This window comes from Pongo abelii, chromosome 15, assembly GCF_028885655.2.
Source record: "Pongo abelii isolate AG06213 chromosome 15, NHGRI_mPonAbe1-v2.0_pri, whole genome shotgun sequence".
NCBI classification, from domain to species: Eukaryota; Metazoa; Chordata; class Mammalia; order Primates; family Hominidae; genus Pongo; species Pongo abelii.
The window spans coordinates 7600910-7619896 of NC_072000.2; positions in this window are offsets into that span (position 1 = coordinate 7600910).

Sequence of the window (18987 nt, forward strand, 5' to 3'; positions counted from 1 at the left end):
GTTCTATTAACTCTACAAAAATTTTATAAATGGCAGACGTTACATTTCCAGATAGCTTTGTGGTAACCAAAAAAAGAATTGATTTATAAGCAATTTGTATATCACACTGAGACAAAATATATTTGTGATAAATATCTTTGTTGTTAGGTATTTAAAACATCTCATGTATCAAGAAATCATAATTTAGATGGGGCCAAACTAGCCGATTAGAAGCAGCTGTGGCCCGTGGCTCTCACAGAGAGCAATAAAAACTGCGAGTGAATACTGCTCCTTCAATGGATGTATTCAGGTTCTTGCATTGGGACTAACTAGGCAGACAGCTAGACCCACAGAGAGTCAGGAAAAGCAAGTGGGTCAGTAACCCACCCAGGTGTGGCACGGAGCTAGCCGAGTCCCCACTTGCAGACAAGGGAGGCCATGAGTGATTTTGCAACCCTGCCTGGGAAACCATGCTTCTCTGATGGATCTTTGCAACCTGCAAATCAGGAGGTACCTTCATGAGCTCAGCAACCACGGCCTCAGGTTTGAAGCACAGAGCTGTGTGGAGTCTCAGCGGAGTGCTTGCTGGCTTACTGCAGCATGCATGGAAACCCAGGAATTTTGCATACTCTGCCCTGAGAATTCCAGCAAACCGGGAGATACATCTGTGCATTCCCTTAGGAAGGGGGCTGAATCCAGGGAGCCAAGTGACATCATTCTGAGGCCCCACTCCCACAGCACCACACAAGACCCATTGGCTTGGAATTCCAGCTGGCCAGTGGCAGCAGGCTGGAGAAAGCTGGAGGTGGACCGATTTCCCAGGGGGAGGGGCAGCTACTCTCTCCGTGGTTTGAGTTGGCTGCTCTAGCCTGCTAGCACCAGGGATCAGGAGGAGTCCCCTATAACACAGTACAGCTGTTGTGACTGATCGTGGCCAGGCTGCTTCTTCAAGAGAGACTGAAATCTATCCTTCCTAACTGGACAGGGCCTCCCCATCAGAATTTTAGCAACTCCAGCTAGAGTTCTATGGACAGAACTCTGATTTCTCCCTGGGATGAAGTCCCCAGGGAGAGAAGTAGCTACTGTCTCCCCAGTTCAGCCAACTGAAACTTTCCAGCCTGCTGGCTCTGAAGACTCCTGGGGGTCAGAACAACACAACTGCTCTGCCAAAGGGCAGCCAAACTGCTTCTTTAAGCAGTCCCTGATCCTGTTCCTCCTGACTCGGTGAGACCTCCCAACAGGGGTCTCCAGACACCTCCTACAGGAGCGTTCCAGCCGGCATCAATTCTGTAGCCCCTTGGACTTGTGCTCCCAGAGGAAGGATCAGGATGCCATCTTTGCTGTTTTGCAGCCTTCACTGGTGATACCTCCAAGTGCAGGAGAGACTGATGTGACTAGGGTCTAGAGTGGAAACCCAAAAACCACAGAAGCCCTAGCCCTAGGGAAGAGTGGTCTGACTTTTTAAAAACAACAGAAAGTAACAACAACAACATCAACAAAAAGACCCCATGAAAACTCCGTTCAAATGTCAACAAAGTCAAAGGTAGATAAGCCCACAAAGATGAGAAAGTATCAACACAAAAACGCTGAAAACTCAAAAAGGCAGGATGCCTCTTCTCCTCTAAATGACAACAACACCTCCCAAGCAAAGGCATAGAACTGACCCGAGGCTGAGATGGCTGAATTGACAAAACTAGGCTTTAGGAGGTGGATAATAACAAACTTCTCTGAGCTGAAGGAGCACGTTCTAACAGTGCAAGAAGCTAAAAATCATAAAAGAACACAGTAGCTGATAACCAGAATATTCAGTTTAGAGAGGAACATAACTGACATGATGGAGCTGAAAAACTCAACATGAGAACTTCACAACACAACCACAACTATCACTCACAGAATAGGACAAGTGGAGGAAAGAATCTCAGAGCTTCAAAACTATCTGTCTGATATAAGACAGGAAGAGAAGAATAGAGAAAGAAGAATAAAAAGAAAGAACATCAAAACCTTCAAGAATTATGGGATTATGTAAAAAGACTGAACTTAAGACAGATAAGGGTACCTTGACCCACCACGATCAAGATGGCTTCATCCCTGGGATACAAGGCTGGTTCAACACAGGCAAATCTATAAATGTAATTCATCACATAAACAGAAATAAACACAAAAATGACACGATTATCTCAATAGATGCAGAAAACGCCTTCAATAAAATCCAACATCCCTTCATGTTAAAAACTCTCAATAAACTAGGTATTGAAAGATCACACCTCAAAATAATATGAGCCGTATATGACAAACCCACTGCCAATATCATACTGAGTGAGAAAAAGCTGGAAGCATTTCCCTTGAAAACTGACACAAGAAAAGGATGGCCTCTCTCACCGCTCCTATTCAACGTAGTACTGGAATTTCTGGCCAGGGCAATCAGGTAGAAAAATGAAATAAAGATATTTAAATAGGAAGAGGTGAAGTCAAATTATCTTTGTTTGCAGATGACATAATCCTGTATCTAGAAAACCACATCATCTCAGCCCAAGAGCTTCTTAAGCTGATAAACCACATCAACAGAATCTCAGGATACAAAATCAGTGTGCAAAAATTGCTAGTATTCCTATACACAAACAACAGGCAAGTAGAGAGCCAAATCGTGAATGAACTTCATTCACAATTGCTACAAAGAGAACAAAATACATAGGAATACAGCTAACAAGAGAAGTGAAGAACCTCTTCAAGGAGGACTACAAACCACTGCTCAGAGAAATCAGATAGGACACAAACAAATGGAGAAGCACTCCATGCCCATGGATAGGGAAGAATTCATTCCTGAAAATGTCCATACTGCCCAAAGTAATTTATAAAAGAATTCAATGTTATTCCCATTAAACTACCAATGACATTCTTCACAGAATTAGAAGAAAGTATTTTAAAATTCTCATGAACCAAAAAAGAGCCCAAATAGCCAAGGCAATTCTAAGCAAAAAGAACAAAGCTGGAGGCATCACACTATACATCTTCTAACTACACTATAATGCTACAGTAACCAAAACAGCATGGTACAGGTACAAAAACAACCAATGAAACACAATAGAGAACTTAAAATAAGACCATACACATACAACCATCTGATCTTTGACAAACCTGACAAACACAAGCAATGGGGAAAAGATTCCTTATTTAATAAATCATGTTGGGAAAACTGGCTAGCCATATGCAGAAACTGAAACTGGACATGTTCCTTATACCTTATACAAAAAAAAACTCAAGATGGAATAAAGACTTAAACATAAGACCTAAAACCATAAAAACCATTGAAGAAAACCTAGGCAATACCATTCAGGACATAGGCACGGGCAAAGACTTTGTGACTAAAACACCAAAAGCAATGGCAACAAAAGCCCAAATTGACAAATGGGATCAGACTAAACTAAAGAGCTTTTGCACAGCAAAATAAACTATCATCAGAGTGAACAGACAACCTACAGATTGGGAGAAAATTTTTGCAATCTATCTGTCTGACAAAGGGCTAATATCCATAATCTACATAGACCTTAAACAAATTTACAAGAAAAAAACAGCCCAATCAAAAAGTGGACAAAGGAAACGAGCAGACACTTCTCAAAAGAAGACATTTACGTGGCCATCAAACATGAAGAAAAGTTCATATTCACTGGTCATTAGATGAATGCAAATTAAAACCACAATGAGATACGATCTCACGCCAGTTAGAATGGCGATTATTAAAAAATCAGGAAACAGCAGATGCTGATGAGGCTGTGGAGAAATAGGCATGCTCTTACACTGTTGGTAGGAGTGTAAATTAGTTCAGTCATTGTGGAAGACACTATGAAAATTCCTCAAAGATATTGAACCAGAAATACCATTTGACCCAGCAATCCCATTATAGGGTATATACCGAAGCATTATAAATTATTATACTATAAAGACACATGCACTGTATGTTTATTTCAGCACTGCATGTTTATGTCAGCACTGTTCACAATAGCAAAGACTTGGAACCAACATAAATGCCCATTAATGATAAACTGGATAAAGAGAATGTGGCATATATACACCATGGAATACTATGCATTTATGTCCTTTCCAGGGACATGGATGAAGCTGGAAATCATCATTCTCAGCAAACTAACACAAGAAAAGAAAACCAGGCTAGGAGCAGTGACTCATGCCTGTAGTCTCAGAACTTTGGGAGGCTGAGGTGAGGAGTTTGAGATCAGCCTGACCAACATGGAGAAACCCCGTCTCTACTAAAAATACAAACAATTAGCCAGGAATGTTGTCACATACCTGTAATCACAGCTACTTGGGAGGCTGAGGCAGGAGAATCGGTTGAACCCAGGAGGCAGAGGTTGTGTTGAGCCGAGATCATGCCATTACACTCCAACCTGGACAACAAGAGTGAAATTTTGTCCAAAAAAAAAGAGAGAGAAAGAAAAAGAAAAAAGAAAAGAAAACCAAACACTGCATGTTCCTACTCATAAGTGGGAGTTGAACAATGAGGACACATGGACCCAGGGAGGGGAACACCACACACTGGGGCCTGTGATGGGGTGGGAGGCTAGGGGAGGAATAGCGTTAGGAGAAATACCTATGTAGATGACGGGTTGATGGGTGCAGCAAACCACCATCGTATGTGTATAACTATGTAACAAACCTGCATGCTCTGCCCATTTATCACAGAACTTAAAGTACAAAAAAGAAAACTTTACATAAATGCAAAAAGTCTAGAACAGCTAATATATTATAATGAAAAGTCAACTATAATCTCAGCTCAAAGAGAACACCATGAAATTATGAAGAGCTCTCCACAAATCTCTAAATTTATGTCCTCATAAGATTACATTTCTATTTCTTCTTGAATAATTTCCTCATTTTAGCTATGATTTAGAGACAGTAAGAAGGTAATTATGAGGAAAAAAATTCTCCTAACACTCCATTGAGAAATTTCTGCCTCATTTCACCATACACCTGAGTCTTAAGCAGTCACTTCTAATGTAGCTGAATAATAGATCCTCAACCAGCTGAGTCTATGAGTTGAATCCATGTATGTGAGATAAGGCCCCCAAGGAGAGGCAATAAGCTGTGAATGCCATCAGCTCATCTTTCTTCAGGCCTATATTTGTCATTGTCACTTGTAGAAGCAGGACAGCCCTGGCATTGGGATTGGCAGTAACAGAGAGCATCAAAGGGAAAACTAAACTTCCCTAATTTTTGGAAAAAAGCAGATTGGAAACAGACGGGCTCCAGCGTTTTCCATGTGTGAGGTCATTGCTCCAGGAAGTCTTGTTCAGGACATTTCTTGTCAGCAAAGCAGAAGTCGAACTATATTCCTACCTTCCAAGAGAATAGAACATAATGTCAGATTTTCTCACGGATTCCCACAAGTTAAAGAAACTTTCATGGTCTTATTTAACTGCTTAAGCATTTCAACTAAAAAATTATTTGTCTTTCAAATACACAGGAATCTGTTTGGAAAAATTTTAACCAGAAAAAGTTGGAATTCTAAAGTAAAAAATGCATAAGGCCATAAAAATTTTTTACATCTTTTAATTTACATGTCAACTGGGGAAAGAGAAACATTCTCTGAAGTTTCCTTTTATACCATTAAGGACTTATTCTTTATTACCAGCAATACAGGGTGACTTATTCAGGTTGAATCTTGAAGGTAAACTTTACCTTAATCTTAAGTTTTGGCTAATTTTTAAGCATTTCTCAGTCACCTACCATGATTTCATCTCAGAAACCAAAATCTCAGTTTCATTTAGATTTTTGAAATATTAAAACAGAAGGTTAAATGCTTCAAAATAATACTCATGTAGAGACTTACATATGTGGACCAGAAATCTCCAGGTATTACAAAGTTTATGAGAACATAATAAATGTTGATACATACATTTAATTCTGAAATAAAAACTTACAACAAATAAAACTAACAAGTCAAGAAAATTTTGTCGGTTATACATTTTATGTCTAAAAATATAGGTATGAAACACTCAAGGATGGATAAAAGAAATCACAAGAGAAAACAGAAAATATGTAGAGACAAATTAAAAACATGAAATACCAAAAGTTAAGAGATACATCAAAAACAGTACCATAAGGGAAAAATTTATAGCTATAAGTGATTATAAAAAATAAGATACCGAATCAACAACTTTACTCCTAAGGAACTAAAAACAGAGGGAAAAAGAGGGACTACTAAAGAGGGACAACTAAAACTAGCAAAATTGAAAAAATGATAAAGATATCAGTGGAAATAACTGAAATAGAGAATAGAAAAACAATATCAAAAATAAACAAAGCCTAGTTTATTCCCTGAAAAAGATCAAAACTGACAAAATTTTATTTATATTGACTAAGAAAAAAAGTGAATATTCAAATTACTAAACTCAAAAATAAAATGGGTACATTACTAAGAAATTTTTGGAGTAAAAAAGGGATGTAGGAGAGTAACATAAGGAAGTATACACTAAAAAATTGAATAGACTAAATAAAATGAACTAATTCCTAGAAAGAAAAAACCTACTAAGACTGAATCAGAAAAGTTGGATAAACCTGTTCAGCAAGGAGATTCAGCAGGAAGATTGCATCAGTAATCAAAAACCCAGCAACAAAGAAAAGCCTGGACCAGATGGCTTCACTGTTGATTTCTACCCAAAGTTTAAAGCAGAATTAAAACCACTTTTTCTCAAACTTTTTCAAAATTTTGAAGAGGCGGTAATTTTTTCTAACTTATTCTATGAGTCCAGGATTACCCTGACACCAAGCCAGACAAAGGCACCATAAGAAAACGACAAAAAGAATCCCTTATAAATGCTGATGCAAAAATCCTCAACAAAATACCAGCAACTCAAACTTCGCAGTACTTTAAAAGGATTATGCACTATGAATGAGTATAATTGACTCCTGAAATAAAAGTATGTTCCAACACATGAAAATCAGCATAATATCACATTAACATAAAGAAGGAAAAAACCCTCACGTGATCATATTAATCAAAGCAGAAAAAGCATTTGTCCAAATTTAACCCACATTCATGATAAAATATAATTAGTAAACTATAAAAAGAAAGTAAACACCTTAACATAATGGTATACAAACAAACAAAACAAAACAAAAAAACACAGCTAACATGGTGAAAGACTGAAAGCTTTTACCCTAAGAGCAAAAACAAGGATGCTTGCTTTTACTACTTCTATTTAATATAGTACTGAAGGTTCTGGTTAGTTAAAACAATAAGGTCAGTAAAAGAACTAAAGATATTCCAATTTCTTAAAAAGTAAAATTATCTGTTTGCAGATGACATAACCTTATATAAAAATATTTTATAAAATATTTTTATATTTATAAAAATACTCAAAATACTTTATAAAAATACTTTATAAAAATATTTTAGTTTCTGTGAAATAAACTGTCAGCTGCAATAAATAAAATTCATCAAAACTGCATGAAACAAAATAATACACAAAAATTGTTGTATTTCTACAATAACAATAAACTATCTGAAGAAGAAGTCAAGACAACAGGGTCATGTATGATAGCATCAAAATAATAAAATACTTACGAATCCACTTAACCAAGGAAATGAAAAACCTGTAGAGCAAAAACTATAAACATGGCATGAAAGTATTAAAGATGACACAAATAAATGAAAAGACATCATGTGTTTATGGACTGGAAGACAAAATCTTCTCAAGGTGCCATTGTTATCTATAGTCTTCTACGTATTCAATAAAATCACTACAAAAATTCCAATATTTGCAAAAATAGAAAAACCTATTCTAAAATTCAGATGAAATCTCAAAAAACCCCAAGCACCCAAATCAATCTTAAAAACTAACAAAGTTAGAGGACTAACACCTCCTGGTTTCAAACTTCAGTATGCAAAACAATGCTGTACCAGCATAGAGATAGACGCAAAGACCAATGCAATAGAAATAAAGAACCAAATATATGGTCATGATTTTTAACAAGGGCGTCAACACTGTTCAACGGGGAAAGGATGATATTTTTTAAAATGGTGTTAAAAACGGATATTTACATCTATCTATCTATCTATCTATCTATCTATCTACTATCTATACATCCCAAATTAGCTTTTTGTCTGTCATGTATGTTGCAGATCTATTTCCCCAGTCTTTTGACTTTTGACTTTGAGGCAATTTTCTCTCATACAAAATTTTAATTTTTATGGAGTCAAATACAACCTTGGCGCCGATCTGGTTCCCGTACTGCCCGGCCTGCGTGAGCACGATTTCCTTCATGGCCAAGGCGTGATTACAGCGGCAGGAGAAACGCGAGAAGGAGAAGCAGACGCATAGCTACCCAGCACGCCCTCCACCGACGCTGAAATCGCCCCGCGCCCACCTCCCTCAGCCTCGGATTCGGCTCCCAGAATAAGCAACAGCTTTACTTCCACACAGGTGTACCCACCTGTGAATCCCTTGCCGTTGAACGTCTGTTGGAAAACTCAGGTGTCCTTGCTGTGGTCCTTCCCACGTTGGGGAAAGCTGGTCAGCTGGAGAACTTCCTCCCACATCTTTAGTAAGACTAAATCCCCAGCTGAGCTGAAACTGAATTTTCCTCCCATGTGGGAGGGGAAGACTCTTGTTTCCATATTCACAGAGTGCCTTTGCACCTGTCCTAGATTGATAACATATTGTTGTAATTGATGAGTCTTTTCTTCTATTAGGGGACCTGTGCTTAGGAAAGGTCTTCCAAATGTTAACGCAACAGGATTTAATTATAAGTTTTACTTTGGAATAGTTCAAACCCACAGTAAGCTATGTGTGTTAGAGATAGTCAGGCGTCTGATTTAGCTACAGTCTTCTTTAGAGTAGGATTAGCCCTTTCACCTTTCCAGAGGACTGCGGTCTGCACACAGAGTGAAGGTAATATTGGATTCTTAAAGCTGAGGATAGGTGTTGGGATACACCTGCTGTGAAAGACGGGCCATGGCCACTTTGCAGGCTTTTAGATTACCCAAACTGAGGAGATATTTCTTCTGGTAAAGATTTTTCAGATGGGGTGGGGAATACCTCGATCTAACCAGTGAAGTTATCAGTAAGCATTAGCAAATATTTGAATCTCCTGCAGAAAGGTATCTGAGTAAATTAGAGTTGCCAGTTCTCACCTGGATAGGGTCCTTAATTTTGGACAAGTTTACATGGAGTAGAAAATTGCTGACCATTTGGGTCATGTCAGGCAAATAGCTCACAGGGCTGAGTCACCTCTTTTGGTGTCTTGAAAAGATTTACCCCTATAAACAAATGAGACATTAACAGAAACCAAGAATCCCTTCTAGGGTGAAAAGAATAATGAAAGTGCTGAATTATATTCCTATGATTGGTAGTTGGCATTAGTAATTTATTACCATCATTCAGCCAGCCAGATGGGCCCTGGACTGAAATGCAAACCCTGGCCCATTTTTGTTCTTCTTCAAAGTGTTCTGGCCCAGTTCTATGTATGCTGTCCAGCACGCCCATAAGCTTCATTGGCCCTTTCAGTGCAGGGGCCTTGGCTGTGGCATCTACAAGGGCATTTCCTTTTACATGGACAGTCTCTCTTTTGATGTCCTCTGCAATTAATTATAGTCACTTTTTGGCAGCAAAGCAGCATTCTAACAAGCTCAAAATTTGAATGATGTTGTATGGAAAAGCCCTTGGGGGTCAGGAGTCCCTACACATTCCAAATTACAGCATAAGCGTGAAGCACTAAAAAGTCATACTTGGAATCAGTGTAAATGTTAACTTTTAAATCCTTTCCCAATTGCAGGGGCTGAGTAAGTTCAATTAACTCAGCTTTTTGAGCCTAGGTCGAGGCCAGCAAGACTTGTGCCTACTACTAATAGCATACCTACCCTTCTTGTTTTCCTGATGCATAAAACAACTTACATCTGTTAACCAATCTTCCTTGGGATGGTCAAGGGGCTCATCCTTCTAAAGTCTGGCCTGCTAGAATAAATTTGTTTCATAACCTGTGACATGCTTTGGCTGTGTCCCCAGTCAAATCTTATCTTGAATTGTAGCTCCCATAATTCCTATATTTCGTGGGAGGGACCCAGTGGGAGACAATTGAATCGGGAGATGAGTCTTTCCCATGCTGTTCTCGTGACAGTGAATAAGCCTCATGAGATCTGATGGTTTATTTATTAATTTATTTTTGAGACATAATCTTGCTCTGTTGCTCAGGCTGGAGTGCATTACCATGACCTTGGCTCACTGCAACCTCTGACTCCTGGGTTCAAGCGATTCTCCTGTCTCAGCCTCCCGAGTAGCTGGGATTATAGGCGCCTACCACCATGCCTGTCTAATTTTTGTACTTTTAGTATAGACGGGGTTTCACCATGTTGGCCAGGCTGGCCTCGATCTCCTCACCTCAGGTCATCCACTGCCTTGGCCTCCCAAAGTGCTGGAATTACAGCTGATGAGTTTATAAAGGGGAGTTTCCCTACACAAGCTCTTTTGCCTGCTGCCATGTAAGAGATGTGACTTTGCTCCTCATTTGCCTTCTGCCATGAGTGTGAGGCTTCCCTGACCATGTGGAATTGTAAGTCAATTAAACCTCTTTTCTTTATAAATTACCCAGCCTCAGATATGTCTTTATTAGCAGCATGAGAACAGACTAATACAACCTGTATGCCAGAAAGGCTAGAAGCACCTGTGGACTCTGGCAGATAAGTAGCTGGGTTTATGGTTTGGCAGGCTTTAAGGGTTATGTCTAGAGTGTCTAGCAATAAGCCCTGATACTTTCATAAATGTTCTCTTATTATTCACTGCTGCACTTTAGCTTCTAGGACCACCTTCCCTTGGTGTGAGGTCAAAAACCTGTAGGTGCTGTTCTAATGTTAGTTTATTAGCTTTGCCTGCTAGAAAAGTGGTAGTGGAAATAGCTCTAAGACATCAAGGCCATCCTGAGGCCACCTGGTCAATCTGCTTAGAAAATTAGGCTGCTGGACTTGGAATGTCCCCCAGTTTTGGGACAAGATTACCCAAGGCCTATGCCTTGCTTTTTGGTCACATAAAGAAAAAACGGTTCATCCAACTTGGGGACTCCCATGGCTGCAGCAGAGCCCAATTTCTCCTTGAGAATATTGAAGGTTTGCTTGCAGTTCTCATTACATTCTAGGAGGTCTAAATCTTTCCCTTTAGTGTATCATATAAAGACTTGACTACATGCCCAAATCTGGGCATCCATAAGCAGCAGTACCCAGCCATCTCTTAAAAAAGCCCACAGTCATTTTTTGGACAGGGACTGCTGGGTTACTAAAATAACTTTTTTATCTTCTAGGGAGTTTGATCAGTTCCAGAGGTTAAAACAGATTCCAAATATTTAAGTCTTTCAGTCAAAATCAGAGCTCTGTGTGGTGATGCCCTATATCTGCAAGTTCCCAGGAAATTTGCCAACTTAACTTTATTATTATGAGTCTTCTTTATTTGGGTTAGCAATGAGCAAGTCACCTACATACTGAATAATTGTGTCCCTTTCCAATTATAGATTTGTTAAGTCCTTAGCTAGAGTATTTTCAAAGAAGTGGGGGCTATCCCAGAACCCTTCAGTGATGACTGTCCAGGTTAGTTTTGTGGCTGAATGCATATCTGGATCAGTCCATTCAAAGGCAAACATATTATGAATCTAGATGCATTGAGATCCAGAAAAGCGCATCTTTCAGATTTAAGAATGTAAATGAGCTTGCATCCCCTGGGACATGGTAAGTATTGGGGACAATGAGGTGTATGGAGACAACTGCATTTCTTAATGCTCTAAGGGTTCTGACAAATCTGTACTTGCCATTAGGCTTTTTATCTGGTAACATGAGAGTATTGTAAGGAGACTCTCATGGGCTTAATAACTCATATGGCAAGAATTTGGCAATAAGGGGTTGAATTTCCCCTCATGCTTCTTGCCTTAAAATATATTGTCTCTTCTGAGGTCGAGAAGTACTAGGCTGAAGTTGGATTTCAATGGGGGAGGTGTTTAGTGTGTTTCCCAGAGCCTGTGTGGCCCAATCCTCAAGATTTACTTAAGACAACACCTCAGGTGGTAAATGTGACAGCTCATTCTTAACTTCTTTTTTCCCCTGATGGGTCAGGAACAAAAGTAACAGTTTCTATGCTTTATGATCTGTGAAGGTGACCATGACTTGGTCTCCTCAGTCAATAAACCTCTCCCCAGTAAGAGGTCAGGCAATCAGACAGTACTAAAAAGGCAGGAGAGAAACCTAGAGGCTCTGGAGGACAACTTAGAACATACAAAAAGGAGTGTTTTGGGGCTTGTCCATCATGAGAAGACAGAAGACCATTGAATTAAATCAGTACAGAGTAATCTGCTCCCATACCTAATACGAAGTTAATACTCCTACCTGCTTCTTCAAGAGTCACCTGAGGCTCCTCCATCTCTCGACAGCTAGTAGTCCAATGGGAGTGGAGGTAGGAAGTATCAGGCCCCGCCAATTTTGAGTCTGCTGGGCTCTGATGATGGCTCCCTTGGAAGCACAGTGCATTTCCTTCGGCAGAGGCTTACCGTCCTACAGAAGGCACACAGATTTATACCCAAGGCGCAGTGGCCCAGAGGCACAGACTGCGATTTTCACTTTCTCACTTCCTCTGTGAAAGCCAGGTGTTAAGGGGCTGCCTCTGAAGTGGTGGAGAGCACAAGGCTGAAGCTAGAAGCTGGGCCTCTTGGAAGATTTGCTTTATTTTACGTTTTCTCTGCTCAATTCCTGTGATGGAAAACTGCAAAATCCAAGTCTAAAATCTGATCCATGGGAGTCTAGAAGCCTAAGGCTGCTTTTGGCAACTTCCTGCAGATATAAGAAGGAGACCATGCTATAAATTAAACTCCTAGAAATGCCTGTCCCTTTTTGGAGTCAGGGTCAGTGTTAGTGTATTTCCTCAAGGACTAAATTATCCACCCTTCTAATAAGGCTAGGTTTTCATCTTTTCCCTGAGTAATTTTCCAGACTTTATAAAAATTAAAAAGCTGTATCACACTTTTTTTTTTATTCCTTCACGGAGTCAATCATAATTTTTTCTCTCTATATCCTACTTTCTTCCTAATTCATTTGTTTTTTCTAGATTCTAGTTCTTTTGGGTCCTAGTCAGGCACTGCTGTGCCTCCTGCTTGATAGGTGTCATGCCCCTGGTTGCAGGTTGCCACCCTATTAGCATGTGCTCTAGTCACTCCCATAATGCACTGCTTTTCTACCATGCAGCAGGCGAACATAAATATATGCAAATCCTGCCTGGTCAGATCATACGTCAAGGTTAGCCTTTTAAATTTGTCTATGAATTTTCCCAGAACCTCTGAAAACTGTTTTAGTTTTTCCTTGCATGTGGCTAATTCAGATATAGAAAAGTTTACATTTACCTATATAGTATGGGGAAAAGAAAGAGAGATCAGACTGTTACTGTGTCTATGTAGAAAGAAGTAGACATAAGACACTCCATTTTGTTCTGTACTAAGAAAAATTATTCTGCCTTGAGATGCTGTTAATCTGTAACCGTAGCCTCAACCCTGTGCTCACAGAAACATGTGCTGTGTCGACTCTAGGTTTAATGGATTTAGGGATATGAAGGATGTGCTTTGATAAACAAATGCTTGAAGGCAGCATGCTTGTTAAAAGTCATCAGCACTCCCTATTCTCAAGTACCCAGGGACGCAAAACACTGCGGAAGGCCACAGGGACAACTGCCTAGGAAAGCCAGGTATTGTCCAAGGTTTCTCCCCATGTGATAGTCTGAAATATGGCCTCATGGGAGGGGAAGGACCTGACCATCCTCCAGCCCGACACCTGTAAACGGTCTGTGCTGAGGAGGATTAGTAAAAGAGGAAAGCCTCTTTGCAGTTGAGGTAAGACAAAACCATCTCTCTCCTGCTCGTCCCTGGGCAATGGAATGTCTCAGTGTAAAACCCGATAGTGTATTCCATCTACTGAGATAGGAGAAAACTGCCTTAGGGCTGGAGGTGAGACATGCTGGAGGCAATACTGCTCTTTAAGTAATTGAGATATTTATGTATATACACATCAAAAGCACAGCACTTTTTTCTTTACCTTGTTTACGTTGCAGAGACATTTGTTCACATGTTTTCCTGCTGGCCCTCTCTCCACTGTTACCCTATTGTCCTGCCACATCCCCCTCTCCGAGAAATGCCCGATAATGATCAATAAATACTAAGGAATCTCAGAGATTGGTGCCGGCGCTGGTCCTCCGTATGCTGAGCTCTTGTCCCCTGGGCCCACTTTTTCTCTATACTTTGTCTCTGCATCCCTTTTCACAAGACTCTAGTTCTACCTGACGAGAAACGCTCACAAGTGTAGAGGGACAGGCCGCTCCTTCAATATAGTGTCCCTATTATCATCCGTCACTTCCCAGAGAGGGCAAATATTCAACTTTGCCAGCTGATAAGAGGCCCCACTACATGTTGTTCTGGTGAAGCACGGGTGTTTCAAGAGTGGGGTATGTACATAAGACAGGACTCGAAGGGCAGGGAGAAGATGATGAGCAGACACTGCATAACCCTGGAAAACTAGAATAAATTAATAATATGTTGCACACCTCACTAGAACTGGAAGGAATCTGATTGTGTTCTTATGGGGTGCTCGGACTGGCAGTGGGAGTTCAGTCCCAGCTATGAAAAGCCTAATATTAAGAGTAACTAGCATTAAAAGAATAATCAGTTATGTGCCGTCCCTGTTTTGTCTTTTCCTCCATCAAACATATAGAAGCCCATTTTAATTTTTTATCCTGACCAAGCATCAGAGAAGCCTGTATATAATGTATTTCCTCCCTCTTAGTTTCTCTTCTATAAAACAAATGAAGCTGCAAAATAGGAGTCAGATGAAACAGGGGAAATAGGAAGACTGTAACTTGTATATTGTAATATATTAGTCCATTTTCTTTTATATATATATATACTTTAAGTTTTAGGGTACATGTGCACAATGTTCAGGTTAGTTACATACGTATACATGTGCCATGCTGGTGTGCTGCACCCAATAACTCGTCATTTAGCATTAGGTATATCTCCTAATGCTATTCCTCCCCCCCAGTCCCACCCCACAACAGTCCCCAGAGTGTGATGTTCCCCTTCCTGTGTCCATGTGTTCTCATTGTTCAATTCCCAGCTATGAGTGAGAACATGCGGTGTTTGGTTTTTTGTCCTTGCGATAGTTTACTGAGAATAATGATTTCCAATTTCATCCATGTCTCTACAAAGGACATGAACTCATCATTTTTTATGGCTGCATAGTATTCCATGGTGTATTTGTGCCACATTTTCTTAATCCAGTCTATCATTGTTGGACATTTGGGTTGGTTCCAAGTCTTTGCTATTGTGAATAGTGCCACAATAAACACACGTGTGCATGTGTCTTTAAAGCAGCATGATTTATAGTCCTTTGGGTATATACCCAGTAATGGGATGGCTGGGTCAAATGGTATTTCTAGTTCTAGATCCCTGAGGAATCGCCACACTGACTTCCACAAGGGTTGAACTAGTTTACAGTCCCACCAACAGTGTAAAAGTGTTCCTATTTCTCCACATCCTCTCCAGCACCTGTTGTCTCCTGACTTTTTAATGATGTCCATTCTAACTGGTGTGACATGGTATCTCATTGTGGTTTTGATTTGCATTTCTCTGATGGCCTGTGATGATGAGAATTTTTTCATGTGTCTTTTGGCTGCATAAATGTCTTCTTTTGAGAAGTGTCTGTTCATATCCTTTGCCCAGTTTTTGATGGGGTTGTTTGTTTTTTTCTTGTAAATTTGTTTGACTTCATTGTAGATTCTGGATATTAGCCATTTGTCAGATGACTAGGTTGCGAAAATTTTCTCCCATTTTGTAGGTTGTCTGTTCACTCTGATGGTATTAGTCCATTTTCACACTGCTACGACAAATCTGACAAAACTCTCTCAGGAAAAAGTGACCTGCGGGGTTAAGAAAGCAGGGTCCAGCTGCCCTATACCAGCTCATCAAAGATGGCGTTATGGTTAAGAAACGAGAGAAATCTGTTAAGAAAAAGTCTCATGTTCTCCATCTTGAGTGTAATTGTTTGCAAAGGGTTGTCATAAAAGAGGCTGTCACTAAACAGGCATATCTGATCTTATCATGTAGAGCTCTTAAATACCACATTTCAACTTCAGTCATGATGGCGAGGTTACTGCTGATCTTTTCTGATAATTATGGTAAAAAAAATTCTAGGTTCCAAGACAATTCTTTTTTTCAGTGTTACTTGGACAAGTGGCAAATTAAACAAGCAGTCAGTTCAGAGTCAGAGAATCGCTGAGGAAAGTAAAACTAAACTGTTTGGGGTCTCTGCCCTGGGGCAGCCTCCAGGCTACCGCAAAACAGATGCGATGAGCAGAAAGGTGACAAGATGTAGAGCACTCAGTTGAGGGACCAAAAGCACAAGGTAGACAGTCCAAAAAGAGAAAGTGGCAAACATCTTATTTAGCCAAATCCATTCTTCTCAATATTCCCCAGGGCCCCTAACCCTGTGGGCTTGGCCTCTAATCTGAGTTTGATAATAGTGGATAATCATTCTTGCCCACCAGAATGGCTTCACGACTCTAAAAGACAGCCCACTTGCCAGGTGTCAGCTGATTGATTCTGTGTGGATGGTTTTCCTTGGAGTGGGGGTCTTGTCTTGTTGTCCGTTCATGGTGTTGCTGAAAGATGTTGCTGGAAAAGAGGGTCCTGATACAGACCACAAAGTAGGATTCCTAGATCTTCTGCAGGAAAAAAATTGAGGTGAGGTAGAGAGCACAGTGAAAGAAGCAAGTTTATTAGAAATTACTCCATTACAGAGTTGGACATCCTCAGAAAACAAGAGCAGGAATGCATTGTCTTTTGTTAGTGTCTCTACTTAGAAGTAACTATAAAGATAAAGCATTATAATTAAACTTGGAAGGTGCAGATGTAGTCACTAAAGACGTGGCTATTCGTGTTAACAATAACCATTAACCCATTGACCTAAGCTAGCTCATTAATAATATCCCTACAAAAAATGCTGCACTCCTAGGACATTTATACATTTTTCAGGCTCGGTGGAAGATGTCTTGTATGACCACAAATATTCTGCAATTGTAATTTGTGGCCAGTTAAAAAATGTCACTATTTTCAGACCATGAACTTTAAACTTCTAGATTCCCTGTGAGTACCTAGCTACTCATATTAAGATAGAATATTCTAGTCATGTTTATTAAACTAGAAGCTAGGTAACCATGAGTTCCTCTAACACAGCAAGTCTACTCCTCAAGGAGAAAATGTATTTCTCAGGAATTTTGTGCATTTTGTTTAATGGAATTTGGTATGTTTACCAAAATGGCAGAAAAGAGTGAAATTACTCCTCAAAGATTTCTCAAGATTGGATATCAAATAAACAAAATGATTACAGTTAATATGCAATTTGATACAGTTGATATTCAAAAGAAATTTTGTTTGAAACAAAATGAGATTTTTATTGTTACTTATTTATTATTATTATTATTATTATTATTATTATTATTATTATTTTGAGACAGAGTCTTGCTCTGTTGCCCAGGCTGCAATGCAGTGCACTATCTTGGCTCACTGGAACCTGTGCCTCCATGGTTCAAGCAATTCTTCTGCCTCAGCCTCCCAAGTAGCTGGGATTACAGGCATGAATCACCACATCCAGCTAATATTTGTATCTTTAGTAGAGATGGGGTTTCCCTCTGTTGGCCAGGCTGGTCTCAAACCCCTGACAACAAGCGATCTGCCCACCTTGGCCTCCCAAATAGCTAGGATTACAGGCGAGAGCCACCACTCCCAGTCACAATGAGGTTTTTAAATAATTCTGATTTCCTGCTGTTGAGCAGGGAGCTGAGCAAATTCAACAGATCATGGGCCTATACTAGGGGAAGACTGAGGACAAACTCTAGAACACATGTGATTAAATTAATTACAATGGAAACCAAATCAAATTTAGTAAGGCCACACCTCTTAGTTGCAAGATGTTTCCCCGCATTTTGAAATGCGATGTTATTCCACGGAAAAGAAAACTAATGTTTATCTCCAGAGTAAAGAACAGAGTTCCCTGCAATGATTGACTGACTGAGAACTATGGCTCAAGATTTAAAATCCTTCTTTTTTCCATTTATAAACTAAAAATAAATTTCTAATCCCCTGTTGATTAAATGGACCTCTCTTCTTGGATAAGGACTTTCCAAAGTTAACCTGAAAAGCTAGTTCAAGCCACGGGTCACACATGCCTCATTATACTCTCCTCCCTTTTGTTTTAATTTTAATTTCAATTTCAATTTTTAATTTATTTTTCTGGGTACATAGTTGGTGTATATATTCATGGGGGTACATGACACACTTTGATGCAGTCATGCAATGAGTAATACATAATAAAAAACGGGGTATCTGTCCCCTCAAGCATTTATAGCTTGTGTTATAAACAATCCAATTATACTATTTTAGTTTTTTTAAATGTGGAATTAAATTATTTTTTGCTATAATCACCGTGTTGTGCTATCAAATGCTGTCTTATTCATTCTTTCTAACAATTTTTTTTTACCCATTTAGCATCCCCACTATCCCCTTGTTCCCTCCCTGCCCTTCCCAGCCTCTGGCAACCATCCTTATACTCTCTACCTCTATGACACCAATTGTTTTGAATTTTAGCACCCACAAATAGTGAGAACATGTGACATTCGTCTTTCTCTGCCTGACATTTCACTTAACATGAAGACTTTCAGTTCCATTTATGTTATTGCAAATGGAAGGCTCTCATTCTTTCTTACAGCTGAATCCTACTCCATTGTGTATATGTACCACATTTTCTCTATCCAGTCATCTGTTGATGGACATTTAGGTTCCTTCCAAATCTTGGCTATAATAAAACTTGCTGTAGGAAACATGAGAGTGCCAATAGGTCTTTGATTTACTAATTTTTTTTCTTGTAGGCATATAATGAACAGTGGAATAGCTGGACCATATAGTAGCTCTAGTTTTAGTTATACC